The following is a 21,817-nucleotide window of genomic DNA, read 5'->3' as shown; positions in this document are numbered from 1 at the left end:
CTATCAAAGGAAAATATGTTAAGACATCGGAGTTAAATATCATCCGGAAGAATTCTTAGTCGTCTTCTGCATCGTCATTCTAGCCATCATTCATCTTATTCTGGGCATCTTCTACGTGACGCCATCCACCCATAACGCCGCTTTGATATTTTCTTCTGCTCGTGCTGTTTGGGAGGAGGGAGACGTTCTTTCTGATAAGCACACAAAGTAGTAGTATAAATATCGCAAATAGGGCACATTCGACAAATGGGCAGTTTCTGTTGTTAAGAATATTGTGATGTGAAAAATGTTACTTCACTTGTGCCCGTGAGGTAGATAACAGAGAGTGTTGAACAGAGTTAGGTGCTGTTGTGGTCGGTTAGTCTTAGTCCAAACCAGGAGTCAGAAGGACGATAGGAATAATGTCAGTGTGCTGTATAAGAATATAGCCTAGTGTGTGCTAGAGTTAATTATATAGTGTGGATAGTGTAAATAGCAATTAAATTGTTCATTTCTGTTTTGTATAGACTAGTAGTCAACAAAAGGCCCCCTTCGAAGACAATTTGTGTTGAGTGTAAAAGTGTGGATACTGGAACTAGCATTAACGTTGTCATACAAAGTGTGTGGGTATAATACTGTTAGGTACAATGCCCTCAAAAGAAGCCATCGAAGACAGTGAAATGTGTACAGTGCAGTGTAAGCATTTGAAGAACGCGACAATAAGGGGACATATTACAAGAACATATACAGCGGGATGTGGAACGGAAGAATTCGTGTGCCTTCGCTGTTACAAGGAGATACCAAAGAAACCCAAAACGACTAAAACTGCTGCACAGAATACAACGTCCGACTAGCTTGTAGCCTCGGCCATCAGTCTGTACCGCAACCCCAAAGACAAACCGTTATGCCAGCCCTCAACGTCAACCCATGACCAACCATCAGATCCACCCTCAACAGCGATCAGGCAAACTAGCGGAAGGTTACAATAAACTGTTTACCAAACGACGTTTCATAAATGGCACGGATCAGCATCCAGAATTTGTTCCAGGAGCAAATCAGAAGTATGTAAAAAGCCGAAAAACGATAACATTTCCCCTGAAGATAGCCTCTTCTGCTCACAACAAATGCATTGTCTGCCTAAACAGTTCACATTTGATTGTACTTCCCGCTCAGGCAAAAGCGACGTATGATGGTCGTCGGCAGTGACGAGTATGTACTGTGTTGATTCCGTTGCAGTGATTACGGACAAAATGCCCTGTGTTGATGTTGAAGAGATGTGTGCCTGGTTAAAAGAAGACGATGTATTCGTCGTAGACCGGGGTTTCAGCGACTCACTTCAAGTACTGGAGGACCTCGAATTTCATAGTCAAGTGCCGTGGTTCTTTTCAAAGACGCAGAAGCACCATACAACAATGGAAGCCAACCAGTCTTGTAGGTTAACAAAAATAAAATGAGTTATCGAATCCGCCAATTCCAGAATGAAGAGACGGAAGACCCTGGAACACATTATGCCTAATACCCAGATTTCATTTATTGGGGACTGTGTTCGAATTGTTTGTGCCCTTTGCAATACAGTTCGGCCTCCACTCATACTTGACACCTCACACGACGAGTATATTGCATGAAAGATGCGGGCTCTTCTTCACAAAGAAAACGAGCTCCAAACAACGGTAAACAATAAAGGTCGGGACCGATTGATGCGGCAGATCTCCCGAACTTTTCTGTATTGTCCGAAGAGATGCTGCGTGAACTAACTCGCGGCGAATACCAGCTCAAACAAGTGAAGAGCTCTACTAGAGAGGTGTGAACACTGGAGGCGCCTATGAATCCTTTCTTAATCAGCAAGACTATGATGTCATTCGTGTTAAAATCCAGTATCGCCACACGGATTCCCGCACCTACACTCGGTGGATAAAGTACGATGGTGCTGATATCCTGGAATAGTATTCAGTGCAAGCCCGGTGCCAGGTTGCTGTGCTCATGTAGCTTCGGTTTTGTGGTACCTTGCGTTTCGCAGGCACGACCCAACCACATTCCATGACCCTGCATCGTATGAGGATTAAGTCGAAGATGCCCAGACTAAGGTGAATGATGATGGGACTGACGATTAAGCATTCTTCAGGACGATATTTACCCTCGATGTCTTCACATATTTTCCTTTGATAGTTTAGTTTTTGTACAATTGACTACTTTTGCTTCACTATGGATTAATATCATACCTGCGACTTAAAGTGTAAAGTTTTTTTTTTTTTTTAACAAAAATATATAGCAGATTTCCAGAACAACCTGCGTTTATAGTATGTTCAAGCAGATATATCAAACTACAGTTTGGCATAGTTTTGGTGTTGTTCTGAGTGTCCGCTCTATTGTTAATACAACTCCGAAAACGAATATTGATGGCAAAATAGAGGTTCAACGAACACGAGTTTTCCTAAACAAATTGCTTTCATAATGTAAGAAATAAACCTGTGGTCTTGCAATTTGGTTATTTTATGTATTTTTATCAGTAGAACAAAACATTATTACGGATTTTCCCATCATGTTGCCGCTTTCCACGGAAATCCGTTTATCACGCACCCACCTCTACTTTTCGAAGGTTGAAGTCAGAAGTAACTTCCGGACGCTCTACAGGGACAACCGGAAATGATCTCAACATAATTTGAACAACCTTTCACGCGGAATATGGTGTAGATTACAGGTACCAACTTTCATAACAATCTATTGATAGGCAGAAAATGACCCTTATCGTGACCCAGCCTTTCTTTCGCGGTTTAGTCTCAGCAGATGATCAATTTAATTCGAAAATTATCTAAATATTAGACCTTCAAACGCTGAAGACTATACACCTTACTTGTCTTTAAGTTAGGTTTTGTGTCATGATTACAAAACCTGTAACTAATATATTCTTAAGGATTGAAATTTTCGGCTTGAGAACCATACTAACGCACTGCAGGGGCGGATCCAGCACGGATTTCTGGGGGGGGGGGGCGGTGGATTGTAATACTGTTACTTTTAAGAGCTCAAAAAACTATAAAATAAGAAAACTTCCTCTTCTCGAAGGGGGGGGGGGCAATTGCCCCGATCACCCCCCTGGAACCGCATCTGACGCACTGTAGGCTAAAAGTGACAGGAGATACATACTAGTAAATAATAATAATAATACATCGTATACTGGAGAGATGCTACAATGAATGAAAGCAAGAAAACTCCGAAAAAATATACGGACACAATTTTCTGTCTACCAAAAACACACGTAACTTGGGCTTGATCTTACGAATCTTCGCTTTGTGGCATTCCGGTGTCCGCACTATGGGCCCCTGAGTAAGTCAGTGTGCTTGGCCGCACGACTACTCACAGGAATAAAATATAAATTGAACACAAACAAACTATTTGCTGAGCAAAACAATATATTCTTATTTAAAAACTACATACGTGTTACAGTTTCGCCAACTAACACTTTGGGTTCATCAGACACTATCAGACACTATGTGAATATATTGTTTTGCTCAGCAAATAGTTTGTTTCTGTTTAACTATATACAAAGCAAAGCTTCTACTTATAGAAAATATGACATATATATATATATATATATATATATATATATATATATATATATATATATATATATATATATATATATATATATATATGAGGTGGCAGTATTGAGACTAGATCAGAAACAAACCAAAATATCTGTTTGTAACACTAAAGAGCTATATTTTAGTAGCCTAGAATTACTGTGTCGTAGTATTTATTTATGACAAGTCACTTGGGATACACAGATTAGCATAGGCTTCTATGCTAGTGGGATCTTGGGGCAATTGCCCATTGGACTTATGCAGTAAGACGGTCCTACTTTGTGGTTAATTACTCTAGCATTGATCCACCATACCGTATGAAGTGTTCTTAAGATGTGTGTAGGGAAAACGATCCACCATACCATATTAAATGTTCTTAAGATGTGTGAAGAAAAAAGGATCCACCATACCATAATAAGTTTTCTTAAGATGTGTGAAGGGGAAACGATCCACCATACTGCATCAAGTTTTCTTAAGATATGTGGAAGGAAAACAAGTGCTGGTGTGTTAATTTATTGAATAATATATTCATCTGAGAAAGACGAATATATTCATCTGAGAGATAGTTAAATTAGAGTTTTTGTATTTTGCGCTCTTTTTAACAGCAAGGTTATGAAGAACGGGGCCAGGTCCTAAACACGACCGGGATATGAATCCGATGCACAACCATGATGTCGGAGCATACCGGACAGTATAGGTAATTTCCCACCACAATATCTCGCCTCCAAGAAGCTGGATTACAGAAAGGCATATCCATTAGAAGCAACTAAGTTAAAAGTTAACGCAATCTAATCCAGGGGTTAGATATAACAACAATTGAAACCTACAGTGTTCACAAAATACTGTATTATCAACTAAGACCCTGTTTGATGTACGGTATTTTGATTAGAAAATCTTGATGGATTGTAGCTTAAGTTATCATTAAAGTTCTTTATCAATTATATATAAAAATGAAAATGACCATGTTTGAAAATTTATACCTATTGAACCACCCGATCGATCTCGATCAAATTTTCAACTTAGATGAGGTTCGGACCTGGAATGTTTTTTTTTATCATTTCACTTGGACGGTGCAATTTAGGGGAGGGGGAGATTTTAAAAAATATTGAAAATGACCAAAACTTTGTGTCGAATCTATAGTTTTCAGGGTCGCTGAGATGAACAGTGATACTTTCGATGTTATTTAAATCCAAATTCACCCTTTTATGTCCAAAATAAAACGTATGTGGATGATCTAAAAATATATGCTAAAATCAATTCTCTAAATGATAACATAAAACTGTAGGAAGGTCTAGATCATATTAGTAACTGGTGCTATTCTAATCACCTTGGAGTCAATGCAAGCAAGTGCAAAGTGTTATCGTTCACTAGGAGCAAATCATCACCTTGTCACTTTTATTATGTAATTAATGAATATGTAGTAAATAGACATGATTCAGTTAAGGATTTTGGTGTTAAAGTTTGATGCTAAGTTAACGTTTGACAGTCACATTGCAAATACGAGAACAGGAAAAGAATTTTAAGAACTCTTCAACATTACAGAAGTTGTACAATGCATATGTACGTTCAAAGTTAGTGTATGCTTCTACTATTTGGAATCCATCTCAATTAAAAAATCGTAAGCAATTAAAAAGAATACAAGGAAAATTTTTGAAATTTCTAACTTACAAAGAAATTCACATTTATCCCACTTACAACAGCTATAAAACCATCCTTGAGACCTTTCGTCGTCCAACACTACAACAAAGACGTCATATGATTGATTTATTATTTATTCAGAAAGAATCTCAAAATATTTTGGACTGTACCGACTTAGTTTCTTCATTGAACATTCATGTTCCTTCATTAAAAACACGTAAAAATACCATCCTCTATTCAGGGGTGGACCAGGCCAAATTTTCACCCGGGCAAAGTGACTTTTTGGCGCCCTCCCTCTAGTACTAGCCTGAATTTTACAGTTTATCATAGTGTTTTTAATATGTTAAACCCATTTTTCAAAAAGACATTCATTACCTAGGAAAACTTCACAAAGAATGTGGCCCGATATAAACAATACCAACTCCGCCCTCCCCCCGCTTGGTCTAGTGGTTAGCACGCCTGCCTTCTGTGGTCCCGGGTTCAATTTCCGGTGGGTTACTGTTGAACGATAAAAGTGGTTTGGGATTCCACTATAATCAGTATCCACATCTCCTTTGGCCATTAAGGCATAATCGTGGAACGCTAAAGTCAAGCAAACAAACAAACAATACTTACTCTTTATTCTACATGCCATCTCTCCATTTGTCGATACAGCCCCCTTAGTACTATGAAACTCTCATCTTCGATCGTGAAATGGAAAAAGATTATGTAATTGCTGCTACTTTACAAGAATATAAACCAAAAAAGTCAGTAGAAAACACATTATAAAATTTACTTTTTGAGGCTCGTTTTGGCGCCCCTCTGACTGGCTCTTGATCCGCCCCTGCCTCTATTACTGTAAAAAATCAAACAGCAATATATTGATGAAATCACCAATTTGGAGAACAACAGCTTTGGATAATAGAATGTGTACAAATAAAAATGAATTTTATATATGTAATATGTCGCCTAAGAAACTTAGAAATGCCGTTATGAATATGTAATTATGTAATTGTCAACACTGTAAGTGGGCTATAGCCAGTTGTGTTGACAATAAATAAATAAATAAATAAATATTCTTCCCGTGCGAAGAAATGCATTCTACTAGTTTATACTAAAAGAAATAAGTGTTTAAAAACGTTTAAAACAAAGCTTTTATAAAATTCACTGAAAAACAGAAAATAAATATTTTAGTGGGGTAAATTGTAGAAAGAGGACTAAAAGCATAGGACAGTCTTCTTAACGTTGAGAACTAAAGTTTTTTCTTTCCCTTTTTATGGATATTAGGGAAATGGTTTGCTCTGTATAAGGCATTATAATCATTAGCTCCCATACTTAATGGAGTGTACTTATTACAATGTTCACAATTAGATACTTATGATGATCGATAACAGAAACGTAACCTAAATATTCAAATTGGGTCTAATGCAATCCATTTCTACATTTTTATTCCACTAAAAGAACGATTTTCTGCTATTCAATGCATTTTGTAAAAGTATTGTTTTCTTAGGTTGTTTTTTTACGATTATTATTTACGACATGTTAACTATAGAAGTAGGAGAGAAAACAGAACAGGTGATTAGTTTCCGATACCTGGGTAGTATCATTAGTAATGATATGAAATGTGAACCTCATATAAAAGCAAGAATAGGAATAGCGAAATAAGCCTTTAGGAGGAAGAAAATATTATTTTGTGGGACCTTGAAGAAAGAGATACTAAAAAGACTCATAAAATGCTTCGTGTGGAGTATTGTATGTATGGGTTAGAAATATGGACATTACACAAAAATGGTGGAAAGCGACTGGAAGCTTTCGAAATGTAGGTGTGGAGAAGAATGGAGAGAATTAGCTTGGTTGGGCGAAAAACAAAAGAGAGAGAAATGGTGTGTGGGGGGTGGAAAGAAGAATTTTACATATTGTTAAGAATAGGAAGAGAAACTGGTCGGGACATTGGATAAGAAGGAACTGTATCATGAGGGATGTGCTAGAGGGTATTGTGGCAGGTAATAGATGGAGGGGGCAAAGAAGACTACAATTAATGGACAATATTAAAAAAGAAAAATCGTACGTGAAGACTAAGAGGTTAGAGGAAGACCTTGTAGCATGGAGGCTTCTCAGTTGCAGCAGGGGAGCCCACAAAGGGGGGACTATGACGCAAACTGCGTCATTGAAATATTTGGGGGGTTAAAAATCTATATAAATATGCTTGAGGTGGTGTAAAATTAATCAAAAAGATGTTTTTCATGGAAGAACACTTATTGATAGACAACTGGGGTGTGCGTCATGGACATAAGGGGGGGGACACCACTGGTTGCAGCAAGTACTTTTTTAATATTCAATTAATATCCTGCAACCAATTCTTTACTTTTAACTCTTTTAAACTTCAAAATACTACAAGATTTCAATGTGTGGACTTAAGTTACATAATAGTTGATCTTATAAAAGCACAATTTGGAAGACAACATTTCATTCAAAAATTTCTCGCAAATAGTTCCTAACTTTTCCATCGAGGGCGCCACATAAAGGTCTCGAACCAGCACTGAACCATTGTGAGCCGTGTATTTGAAGTAAAGTTTAGTTAAATGTGTGTTGTCTACTCATATTCATAAACTAAATACGTACATTTGTAATAACCCAATTAGTTTTACAGACAAACTGACAACAAACTGATGTGAAAAGATTATATTGTTATCGAGTTTACTTATCTGTACAAAATTTTCAGAACTTCTATTAACATGGAAGTTAGGGATGGTATCGAGACGAGACGAGACGAGACTCTGTACAGTCTCGGTCTCGTCTCGGTTGATAAATAGCGGTCTCGATCTCGGTCTCGTCTCGAGTAAAAAATCACCGTGTCGGTCTCGGTCTCGTCTCGGTCAACAGATGCTTGTCTCGATCTCGGTCTCGGTCTCGTCTCGAAAGTCTCGAAAGTCTCGAAATAAATGGTGTGAAATTAAAATAGTGAAAGTATTATTCTCGTACAGTCTGTCGTTTCCGCTTATTTTTCCTTTCATTTTTGACTTAGAATTATGGTATGGTGTACCTCTTCGTAGCTAATTTTCTAGTGCTAATGTTTTCCATGCGTGTATTCCAGGTTCAATGATCAATGGGTATATCACCCTAAAACCCTAATAGTAACCCATATTTCACTTTCAGCAATATACTTTGTCTCAGATAGCCTCAATACTGCCTATACGACTTCCATTAAATTTTGGATCCATTTTTACCCTACTTTACCTAGTAAAAGTTATATATATAGTATAGATAGATAGATAGATAGATAGATATACAGGGGCGGATCCAGGATATGATCAAGGGAGGGGCTGAACCATATTTTGCCGTTTTATCCAGTGTAAAGCAGGATTGAAGCCCATTTTATCCCGTGTATATCTGAGCGTCAAAGGGGGGCTATAGCCCCTATTGCCCCCCTTGGATCCGTCACTGTATATATATATATATATATATATATATATATATATATATCGCAGATCCTAGGGGAGGGTTATAGGGACTATAGTCCCCCTTAACGCTTAGGTATACACTGGATAAAATGGGCTTCAATCCTACTACTTTCTTTACACTGAATAAAGTGGTAAACCATGGTTTAGCTCCTCCCTTGATCATATACTGGATCCGTGGCTGTATATATATAGAGAGAGAGGATGGCCCATTTTAATCTTTCCACGAACATATCTCGAAAACGATTGAACACTAATGAACCGAACAAAAACTCAAATAGAAAATGCCATGGGGCACACCGAACGGTGTTGTCGCGGTGCCTCTCGGGGCCGCCCTTCATGGGGTCCCAGGACCAAACTTTAAAATTTTAAATGGAAACATGGGGCGAGTAGTACCTCGTTCCATAGATCTTTAAAAAGTAAAAAGCGTTGTGGCAAAAGATTTTTCATATCGGTCACCGTATTCAAGATGGCCGCCGAGACGTGGTGCCCGTATCTGATAAAACGTCCAGTACCACTAATATGAAAGCAGTTGGAGATAAACGAACAATCAAAAAGTGAAACAGGAAAGGCATGGGGCGCGTCTAGTAATGTTCTCGCAGTGCTCCCAGGGATGACTTTCAAGGGGGCCAGACTTAGAAATTTGAAACCGAAATATGGGTTAAATCATACGTCTTTAATAAATCTTGAAACACTAAACAGTGTTGTTGCAAAAGATTTTTCATATGGGTCATCGTTTTCAAAATGGGCGCCAAGACATGGTGCCTGTATCAGATAAAAGTCCAGTACCAGAGTTGGCGTGGGTCAGCGAAAACTTGACCCACGACCCACTGACCCACCACCCACCGTGGCCTACTCTGACCCACGACCCACCATGACCCACCACCCGCTCTGACCCACCATCCACCATGATCCACTGTGACCCACCACCAACCGTGACACACTCTGACCCACCACCCACCGTGACACACTCTGACTCACCGTGACACACCACCCACTATGAACCACTATCATCCACTGTGACCTACTCTGACTCACCAAAATCCATCGTCATCAACTCTGAACACGACCCACGGCCTCTTCTGTACTGACTAAAGAGTTTACACTTGTAATAAAACAAGAATGTGAAATTATCACTAATCAGACTTTGAATTTCTAGTCAATCACTCAAGCACCACTTTGCTACAATAACGGTGGATCTAATCTTTACAATATCAAATGGTAAATTGTTTGTCAGTGAGGAAATTGAAGCACTTCGAGATGAAGGGAAATTAGTGTGTGCCTAAAATATACTTGTACTAAGAGAGTATTCTTGCAATTGTTAATTTCTGAACACGTTCCAAAAGAAACTTCTATTCGCAGGAAAATACCAGTGTACAATATGGAAAAGGTTATGGTTTTTCAGTTCACAGTATTTTTCTCACAAAAGACTTGAAAAATCAGTTTTTCATAGTGTATAAAGGTGTTCGGGTACCCTCTGTGAGAGCATCTCCATAAAGTATACTCATAATTGTAATTTGTGTAATCATTAAAACACCACGTTAAATTTAACAAATATGCATAATTCCAATTATTATGAATATTTATTCAAAGTAGTTTACCTAAAGCAAAGAAGAGACTTACTAAAAATTAGGTACAAAGGTGAATAACACAAATAAGCCATTAGTAATACAAGTATACATATTCCATAACTCGTAATTATCCTCCTTAAAACCAATCTGAAATCGGGTTTATTTCCTGTTGGTAACTTTTTCGTGGTAAATCATCTGTAGCAAAATGATGTCCATCCTTCAGCCAAGAAATAACTAGCTCGTCTACTTTGAGCTTGTCTAGCGGCAAGCCATTAACATTGATGAACAACAAGTTAGACAATGTTTGAGCACTTAGTGTATTTCTAATTGCAGTCATCTGTAAATTCATAAGGGGAAATCCCCGTTCGCACTCTGTCGTGGAAATTGATAATACTTCTACCCGATTTCTGCAACTCCTCATCGACAATCTGCTTGTTAGACTTAAGTCTGACAACGAGTTTTCTTGGTCAGTTTTGAAATACTCAGCAAGAAGTATAATCTCTCTATCACCATACAACATCTTTTCCATATTGACCATATCAGTTGGCAATGTCAACTCATGGAGAACAGAAACTTCATCTACCACGCCCTCGATAGGGAATCTTGTGAATAAATAATCAATTAAAGCCTGATAAACTGATGATTTCTTATTTGTTTATAAATTTAATTTTTATAATTACACATGAAGGTTTGATGCCATTACCAAGTTCCCTCCCCGTCTAGAAAGCGAAAGGGAACGAGGTTCCTGGAAAGTGTTCAGAGGTGAATGGGAATTTCCCTCCTTCTTCCCCTTCAATTACCACACTGATGTTTGCCATGTGCCAAATTACGATGAATTTCAACTAAATATCATAGTATAATTATTTCCTTGTTCCATTATCGATACTTTTCGGTGGAAAAAGGACGAAATTTGAAAGTTCCAAATCAAGGTAAGTAGTCCAACATAAAGGGAAAAAAGTATAAAATTTTCCATATAATTATGCCTACAATCCAAACTTAAAATTTCCGTGTAATTAAACTTACAGTACAAATTTTATGCCTATTTTTCTCACAACTTTATGGGTAGATTGTTCTGTGCTGTAAGCGCTCCATATAATAAACATAAGCTTCAGCAATTATTATAGTAGAAAGCAATGGATATATGAAGCCAAGCACTGTATTTTTTGTTTCTGATTTTTTTCTTAAATAACATCGATCGTTTTCGATCATTTCTACAAACCAACTTACTACCAATTTTCCATATATAGAAAGTGCCCCCCAGCCCCCCTTAAAGGAGAATTTTAAAAATGCTAGGACACATTCTGTTTATTTTCAATAAAGAGTTAATACACTGAATTTCAGCTCCGTAAGTTTAACGGCGTGCGAGATACTATTTTTTTTTCGCAATAATTCGGATCCTCACTACATCCTTAGGATATTATGTATTATAATGAAAGCAATATAACATCCCAGTTTGGATTAAGGCCTAACTATATACCAAAAGTAATTTCATTTGACTTTGCAATTTGACCGTGCTGATACATTCACATAGTTACATTCAATTTTTATATAATAATTTATATATTATAGTGATTCAAAAATGTATTTTTTCCAGTAGTTAGCTCCTCTAAAAACTCACAGGTCTCGAAAGCCAAGTAGTAGTATAAGTCCTATGCTATTATTATAATTACAAATATCAATATCCAAAAGTGCCTGAAGTTCTTTTTTTCACTTGGTTAGATATACTCACCTCAGGTATGTAGACAGAAACAAGTGGAAAAGAAAAGGAAATGAAGGTCTTGAAAGTAAAACGAAGACAAATTTACCAGTCTTCAGAAGATACTGTCTACAATGCAGTGAGCAGAGTGGGTTTGTAGATCACAATGAGTCGGTGGGTCGCAGTTGGTCATGGTGGGTGGTGGGTCGCAGTGGGTCACGGTGGGTGGTGGGTCACAGTGGGTCACATGCTGTTGACCCACGACCCACTGACCCACTCAGAAAACTTGACCCACTTGACCCATTGACACACTCCATCTCTGTCCAGTACCACTAGACCCCTAATATGAAAATAGTTGGAGATAAATGAACAGAATAAAATTCGTATAGGAAAGCACAAAGTGTATTTATCATTCCACAGCTCAAGTTAAATGCAACGGAGAAAAAGATTATTAAAGTATAATTGACATGATGCAAAAGAGGAAATGATAGAAAATTATCTTTCCGATCTCTGTCCGTAAGTAGGTGAAGCGGGAATGAATGGTAAAATCTCAAATGAGAACCTCACTTTTATTTGCAATAGATATGGTTTGTCTGAAACACTTGTGTATACAAATGACTGGTACTATAATGAATGAAAATAAAGTGACTACAAATGACTGGTACTATAATGAATAAAAATAAAGTGAAATAAGGTGAATAAAAATAAGGTGAAATTCAAGTTTAACAACATTTTGCCCGCCCCTGATAATTTAACGCAATGCGTGCAAGATTTTTGTCGTTACTAAGGATCACAACTGAAATTACCAAGTTATTCGGAATGTAACTGTGGACAACATCTCAATGAAACTCATATTCTATCACATGCAAGAAGACATAGAAGGAAAAGAAGCGAACCATATCATGCAGACGACTGTTGAACAAAACCAACGTTTGTAAATATTGTTCTAAAATTGTATTGTTCGACAAATTTTTTTCGCATTTCAGTTGATTCATTTTTGCATCAAACCTTTGCCTGCAATCAAAATGGAAGGTACCATTTAACAAGAATTTTACATACTTTATCGCATTACAGACATATTTATTTCTTATAAAAGCATATTTCAAATAACTTTGTTTCGTAGATACAATTTGCAAAAACTAAGGCTCTCATCTGCAATTCTACGGATCCTTCCCGCTTCACTCACTTACAGAGTGAGGTTGGAGCAATAATTTTCTAGGAGTTAGATTTCTTCCTTTCCATTATGGTACTTTCACTCTAATCATTTTTTTGATTGTTGCAACATTCCCGAGATATAGAATGATAAATACCCTATGTGATTTCCTATTCGAATATTTGTTCTGGTGTTTTCATATTAGTGATACTGGACGTTTTATCTGATGCAGGTACCATGTCTTGGTCATTTTGAAAACGGTGACCCATATGAACAATCCTTTGTAACAGCACTCTTTAGTTTTTAAAGATATGTCGGACGAGGTATCATTCACCCCATGTTTCCATTTACAATTTTGAAGTTGAGCCCTTGGCCCCCATGAAGGGTGGCCCTGGGAGCCTCCGCGACAATATCAATCGATGTGCCACATGACATTTTCTATTTGAGTTGTTGTTCGGTTCATTTATGTTCAATCGTTTTCGTATTAGTGGTACTGCATGTTTTACTGTATCTGGTAGAGGCAACATGTCTTGGCGGCCATTTTAAATACAGTGCCCGATATGAGAGATCTTTTGCCAGAACGCTTTTTAGTTTTTAAAGATGTATCGAACGAGGTACCACTCACCCCTTGCTTCCATTGAAAATTAAAGTTGGGCCCCGGGAACCCATGCAGGGCGGCCCTGGATGGCACCGCGACCATACATTCAATTGTATAGAGAGAGAGAGAGAGAGAGAGAGAGAGAGAGAGAGAGAGAGAGAGAGAGAGAGAGAGAGAGAGAGAATTCTATTTGCATCAGCAATGGATTTTGTTTCGAGAGAGGCTTGAGGAACGAGTAAGAAACATTTGCGTTGTACGTGCAATGCAAAAAAATTATCAGAAATTTATTTCGGGAGGGGTTTGAGCCTGATAACCACCCCCTAAATACGTCACTGTACATCAGTCAACCGTTCTCATATTATCTAACACAGCAACGAAACAAATTTTGAGTGAAGGCATTTTAGTATATATCAATATCAATATTCGAGACGAGACCGAGACTTTCGAGACTGACCTAAGTATCGTCTCGGTCTCGTCTCGATTTATAGAGGTCTGTCTCGGTCTCGGTCTCGTCTCGGTATTTAGAAGTCCGTCTCGGTCTCGGTCTCGTCTCGGTATATAAAAGTCCATCTCGGTCTCGGTCTCGGTACCATCCCTAATGGAAGTGCTTCAAATTTAAGTTTGAAAATTTGACATTAACAAACAAACAAACAAAGATGTAGCACACTAAAAAAAACATCGTAATAATTAAAAGAGTCCGTTCCACGTAGGTAGGATATGGTGCAACAATACTGGGAAATGTAAAGAAATTTTCTTTACTGTGAATTTATGCACATAGCTTATTAAAAGATATTCTTCTTTCCTACTTTATGAATCACTGTAAGAAACACCTGGATGCTACGAAAAACATTAAAGATACGACTCTGTTGTTAATTTGCAATTTACACATCAGAAAAATAAAAAAAAACTCATAATAAAAGAAAATTTCCGGAAATGACAAAGATTTAACTTAGGTTTATACAGTTTATTCAAAAACTAATTCACACACACAGTATGTACTTTTTCTTTCACTTACAGAATTAATTGTATCTAACTGCTATTCTACACACGAACATACCGGTTACTCACATATCTTCTCTCCTGTCTTCCTTTCTATTTTTTTTTCTTCATTCGTCCCAAAGCAATGGACAGAAGGATTAGTTGAGAAAGTTAACCGGAAGCATGACCTCAATGTGGTCTCATACAACCTCAAACAAAAGTTTGTAGATGAGTGTTGTGAATATAATATGATCTTGCATAAGAATACGTAATATTAAATAGTTTTCCTGGGAAATGCTATATTACCATATTGTCATCACTTTACTTACAGTCAGCAGGAACTAAAATCCTAAGTGTAACGTTTAATAAAATCTATGCGTTTTCCTGAATTAAAGAAGGAACATTAATAATCGCATACACATTGGTGCAAATCCCGGGTGGGGGGGATGAAGGGGACATGTCCCCACCAATCTTGGAACTGGGGGGGGGGGACTGTCCCCCCAATAATCCGATTTGAAAAGTGCTTTCTGGGGATAAGTGTGATGATTTGCGTCCGATTGCCACAAAAGTGAGATGAAATTGGTTTCTCTTGGCTTGTCCATTTCACCTTAATGATGTAAAGGTTTGAAACTTCATTACATTAAATCTGTCATTAATTATTGTTAGTCTATTTTCAACTATTTAATTCCTATAATGCTATTGAGCCTCATCATTTTGCACAAATAAGAGTATTTTTGCGTCATACATTGATTTTCTTTCTTCATAGTTTTGGGGAAGTCAGCATTTAGATTATTATAAAACAATTGTGCTAGGCCTAATGTGGAACATTGTGGATGCCTAAATAGAAGCATACCGTACTTTGCACCAGATGTAAGAAATTTTAAAGAAAATCGCATGTAACTTACAAACGTAATGATTTAGGACACTGCATTTTAAACATATAATAGTTAAGGAAAACAATCACGCAAGTGCGTTAGTAAACATTCAGTATGACCATGGTTATTGAAATATAAATTTTGGTGCAAAAAACCCCATAGGTGAGGATACTTTGTACCGCATGTATGTTCAACGTAAGACCATAATGTTTCTGTGCAATGTTTTCCCTCCAGTGTTTCGGTCCCGGGTTCTATTCCCGGTGGGGGCACTTGGTCGGAAAAGTGTAAAACGCTTTTCCAGGCCAGCCGCCCTGAATGAGGTTTTCCTGGGTTTTCCTCATTCATACCAAGCAAATGCCGGGTGGTACCTAACTTATAGGTTCCAGGCCGCTTCCTTCCTTCCCCAATCCTTTCTTCCTTACCTTTCCCCGGATTGGGTGCTCGCTAAGGGACGTCATCCCTCAAAAACGTGACGGGCTAAATGGTCTTTGATGCCGAGAGCCCAGAAATTTAAATTCTTCCTTCTTCCTTCCTTCCTTCCAGTGTTTGTACATTTCACTTCCTTCACAAAACTGCACGCAGTCTACAAATATTGATATTAGAATGATGGTACTTGCATCGGTACTTAGTATGAATTACCGATATTTGTAAAGAAAATTAGGTCTGTGTATTTTCTGCTACCGGCACAGGAACTACATTCTGATAGTTTATCACATGTCCCATAAATATGCCGACTCAGGAACAGAGAAAAAAAATCCCCGTGAACTGATTTGCCTTGGTTGCTCTTTATGTCCAAGAACATCATCCCAACCGTAACCAGTGGAAGATTTACTGGGTTTGGGGCTTTCAGACTGAAGCCCATCCAAATTTCAAGATTTCTTTTCAAAAATCTAATATTAGTCATTCCTATGCGTACATCGCCTGATATATACAACAGGTTCACCTCAGAAATCAGATTCATCTACCGTAACATGAGTCTCATCTCCTCCCTTCCCAGAATAAGCCCCCAATCAGCCCGCCTCCCAATGTTGAAGACAACTCTGCTCCCTTGATCCTCCACAGCATTTGATTTTCAACTTCATAAATATTTTGAACATTGCTTATTCTATGTATCTATCTAGCTATATATATATATATATATATATATATATATATATATATATATATATATATATATATATATATATATATATATATATATATATATATACAGGGTGTTAATGAACTTTACCGACAAACTGTAGAAGATGACTCCTCACATCAAAATAAGAGAAAAAGTTCATATGAACCTATGGGGAAAAGTGGATAGTTTCAGAGCTATAGCTGTCCAAATTCGCGAAAAAGCCAAATTTCAAGAGGCCCTATTTCGAATTCCAGAAACTATGGATGGTGGTCATTATCAGAGTAAACGAAGACACGCATACGCAATCCAAAAATCCATATTTCATTAATGTTCAATGGGTGTACAGAGTATTCCATGCAGGGTGAAATTCCCAAACATGCTATCAACCTAATTTTGAGATATGCTCTGACTTAATGATTGGTCCAAAGTAGGCAAAAGATAAGCCTTGATAACAGTGAACATGGAATCTTTTGGCACGATGTCGGAAGTGTTAATGATCGTCAGCAACACGGTCTCTCGTGCTCGGCAAAACGCATGTTGCGATGTTTTCTTTCACGCTTATAAATGAAAAAACGTGAAATATACCGTGACGAAATACATCACATCACACATTATTCCGAACACAAAAATCATGGAGGTTCCGGTTCCTAACACTTCCAACTTCCCTCCGAAGCATTGGATGTCCATTGTTGTCAAAGCTTACTTCTTGCCTACTTTGGACCCTCCTTGAAATCAGGGTATATCTGAAAACTCCATTAACAGCATATCTGAGAATTTCACCCTGTAGTAAATGCCCTGTACACCTATTGAAAATTGACGAAATATACACTTTTGGATTGGATTGTGTATGTGTGGCTTCCTTTACGCTGATATGGATCACCATCCACAGTTTCTGTAATCCAAAATAGGGCCTATTGAAATTTGGCTTTTTCGCGATTTTGGACAGCTCTAGCTCTGAAACTACGCACTTTTCGCCATAGGTCCATATGGACTTTTTCTCTCATTTTGATGTAAGGAATCAGCTCTTACAGGTTGTTGGTATAGTTCATTAACACCCTGTATATATATATATATATATATATATATATATATATATATATATATATATATATATATATATATATATATATATATATATATATATATATATATATATGAACGGTCATACCCGTCCCCCCCCCAATGTTGAAGACAAATTTGCGCCGCTGCCCATACACAGTTGGTTTCTTGATTAATTTGGAATTTAATACTAAGTTCAGCACCAAGGCGATATGATACATGGACATACAACTTAATATGGGATTCGAACCACACAAACTCTCAGCAGGAATCAAACCCGGGGCTACCGCGTCAAAGATGCGCACGCTAATCTTGCAGCCATTTTAGTTCACTTACCCTTGCCTTGTAGTTTCAATAAACTGAATGAGTTGTTTAAACTTCCATTATCAGCAGGGAGGCCACGTAAGACAAAAGTATGACCTGAATCACTTTATATTGTTCGAAGTTCTTCAACCAGGAATCAAACTCGGTATCTCGTGCACCGAAGGAACGCACATTAGCCACTGACCATGGAGAAATCGTGCATATATGTATGGTGTGGTTTGAGATGATGAGCAAGCTGCTTATCCTTCATTACCGTGCTTATTTGAATTTTTCACATGGAAACTCAACGCATTGGGTAGTCCAGTGATAGAGTGAAGAATATGGGTACGCCTGATATGCGAAGGATCCCATAATTTCTCCCAACCAATCATTAGTTGGAACGATGAACAGTGAGGTCCTACCAGAAACTCACCCCGTTTCTACGGCGGTTGCTGATACCCCACCATGAGCAATGGCAATGAATGAAACATGTCCATTACACGATAGACCAAAGTCTATCTCGCAAATACAGTATATCTACTGGTGGAGGGAACTTCCTTAGAAAATATGAATATACCAACATTTCCGTTGTCATCGCCAGAGCACCTAAGGCAAACTCACTTTCTGCAATGGTACCAGGAGGCATCCTAATGCCACCAGATGCCACATTCCACGGTATGACCACTGCTCAATGAAGACCAACCTATTCTTAGTGATATCTTCTGGATGCAATATCAGTCCTCCTACCGTAGATTATGACTGGGGTATCACATGCACTACCAGACCGATTTGAAGTAGGACAAACCTCTCCTTTCCCAGCAGAATAAGGTGAAAGATACGGCATGATTAATAAATATACACACTGATATTATTCTATTTTTTAACAACCGGTTCTATATATATATATTCTGTAAATGTATGAACTTCTAAAAACAAAGATAGTTAAACTAAAATTTACTGTTTCTGGATATAGCTGGGTAAAATTTACTGTTATCTTTGGGTATAACAAACGGTTTTGCAGACCCGAAATATTTTGAAAATCGGTTCTAGCGAACCGATGTGAACCAGTTGAATACCCACTGGATATAAACACAGAGATCTTGATTTTACAGCAGGGAAGTAGGCTACTATTTGCAGCCAGTCAGATTTTACTGTTAAGACATTTCAATAATAAACTATTCTTCAGTTACTACTTAACGATGCAACATCAATAACAAAATCTCTTCGCTTCTATCGGTTCTCAAACCCAAAACCACTAGGATGTAAACAGATATATAGCACATTATTATTATTATTATTATTATTATTATTATTATTATTATTATTATTATTATTATTATTATTATTATTATTATTATTATTATTATTATTATTATTATTATTGATACTGACATTCAATGCTCTGTTGACAGCTGGGCAAAATGAATCGTAGATGTGATGAATCCCTGAATCAACTGCAAACACTATGAGTTTACTGTGAACAAGATCTTATCTTTCTGTGGGTTTTCTTGTGATTTGTCAGTTTCCTCCCACATTCTTAACCATCAGTTTGTTTTAAAATATTTCACTTTCGTTTATAGTCCACCTACTTTAGCTTGCTGGACATAATCGTGGAACGTAAAACGAAAGATTTCATTTATTTTTTGAAGATTAGGATGATGGCGCATTACATATCTGTGAATTCCGGAATAAAAATTGTACGGAGCTTGAGTGCAGTATGTCCGGTTTCGATTCTCAGTTAGAGGTCATGTAGTACGGATTTTTACCTTAACCTGTGGGTCCATATAACCTAGGTACTGAACGGGACTTACCCAAAACTCTGGCAAATATGACGACACAAATGGTATATGTAGTTTTAGCAAAGTGTGTTTTTTATTAGTTTTGAATTAAACATTATATTATTGTAATTCTAAACCTCATCTTGACCCGTTTAAAGGCTAAGATAGGAAAAAAGTGTCGTTTTAAATTTTTGCATTTTTTACGTCAATTATTAAAGTTTGATAGCTAAAGATTCGAATAATAAAGAAATTAGTTTTGCAATTTTTAAAACGAGTAATCGTGTGACGCGGACATTGCATGGTGTTTGTTTACATCGATATGTTTCTGTTAAAGGAATTTAGGATACCAAATTCATTTGTAGCCTATAACAAAACTGATACATGCCTACATTGTATTGATTTAAACAAAGCTATTTTAATAATATATTTATTTTCCTCCAAGTAAAAATAAATGTATACCTTGATACAATTCTGATTTAAGCTTGGCACACGTACTTATTAATACTTATCACTTACTTTCTGTGGATTTCTTGCAGGTCAATCATCATGTCTCGTGCCGCAATTTTGATCTCCATGCTTCTTATGAGCACAGTGATGTCGGCTACCGATACCTGATGATGACGATAAAAAAGAGCGCTCGGTAAGCTATACATATATAATAATATCTATATTGTTTTATTCTTATTAATATGTAGAATGTAGACCTATAACACATCACTTAGTTTAAAAAGAATGTTTTAGACAATTTCGTATGAAGAAATGAAAAAAAAATAGTCAAGTAGCGCGTAGAAATAAAAAAGTGGTGAAAATTTAATATTTTCAAATTTATTTATTTTCATACGAGTATATTACCAATCTAAAGCGTATGTGTAATCGACTGGTTAGGTGGGTTAAATCTTGCAGATGAGTTATTACAATAAAAAAAATCAATAAAATACGTTTAAAATTGTGAGTTTTAATAATTGTTGTGTAAGTAGCAGAAATTTAGGGAGCAATTTCCCTCCTTTACCCGTCATTGTACATGCCTGTATTATTTTAAACGTGTATATACTACTACTACTACTACTACTACTACTACTACTACTACTACTACTACTACTACTACTACTACTACTACTAATAATAATAATAATAATAATAATAATACTAATACTAATAATAATAATAACAGTGTGCGTGTCTGTATATGTATGTTTCATCAGCTTTTCGAACAAAAAAGTTATTTTAGAGCCATCAAATTTTGTATACAGATACGTCATTAGTAGATCTAATTCATATGAAGCAGCATTTACGATTTTGGGCTCTGAGTAGGGATTAAGGTAGTCATAAGTCAAGCATGGAAAATGTGTGGAGTTAAACTGTTACAGAAAGCCTTGTATGTATGCAACCAACACGACAAACCTTGATATGCGGGCCTACATAACTGGACAGAATAAAGATGATGTTCTTTCTTGTTTTTCTATATTGACGCGGGATTACATAAAAGGAGAGGATAAATACCGGGAGAATGAAATGATTTTGAGAACATTCTTTTAAGGGCATTCTTCTCTCTCTCTTTTTTTTTTTTTTTTTTTTTTTTTTTTTTTTTTTTTTTAACGCAAATCATGAATTAAGACCTAGCTACGATGCTCGCTTACAGCTTGTATTGTAATGAAAAGAACTGTAAAATTGGTAGTAGTTGCACTGGCAGAGAATCAAAACTTGGTTTCTCTCTTAAGAGCCTGACATACTAAAAATAATACAAAATATACCATTTTTCTTTTGCTCTTTTATTGATAAATGAAAGGAGATAATTGAATGCAACTTACGACAATCATAGATAATGCTATTCTACAACATCAAATATGAACCTGAAGAGTTTTCAGTGTTGCCATCCATAGAAATTACAGTGTTGCCAGAATAACATTTCTCCCAAAATCTAAGTCAAGGTAGCGACTAGAGGAACGAACTCAACTGCAATTGATTACGTATAATGTTATCTTGCAATCCTGTGAATTACATTTTAAATAATAGTTGTATTTAGTTTGTAATAAACAAAATAATTTTAACAT

The 21,817-nt window shown here is 36.9% G+C and overlaps 1 protein-coding gene across 1 annotated transcript in view; it reads left to right on the top strand.

Annotated features, from left to right (window-relative positions):
- The window catches only part of LOC145681450 (uncharacterized), a 53,929-nt gene that overhangs the window by 10,266 nt on the left and 21,846 nt on the right, over positions 1-21,817 (top strand). Inside the window, exon 2 of the mRNA XM_081753093.1 lies at positions 20,303-20,406. The gene's annotated coding sequence lies outside the window, so the exon portion shown is untranslated. The remainder of the gene's footprint in view (positions 1-20,302; positions 20,407-21,817) is intronic.

This window comes from Thermobia domestica, chromosome 3 (genome assembly GCF_964235325.1).
Source record: "Thermobia domestica chromosome 3, izTheDome1.hap1.1, whole genome shotgun sequence".
Taxonomy (NCBI): Eukaryota; Metazoa; Arthropoda; class Insecta; order Zygentoma; family Lepismatidae; genus Thermobia; species Thermobia domestica.
The sequence above is the reverse complement of the archived record's forward strand: the minus strand, read 5'-3'. Positions and strand labels throughout refer to the sequence as shown.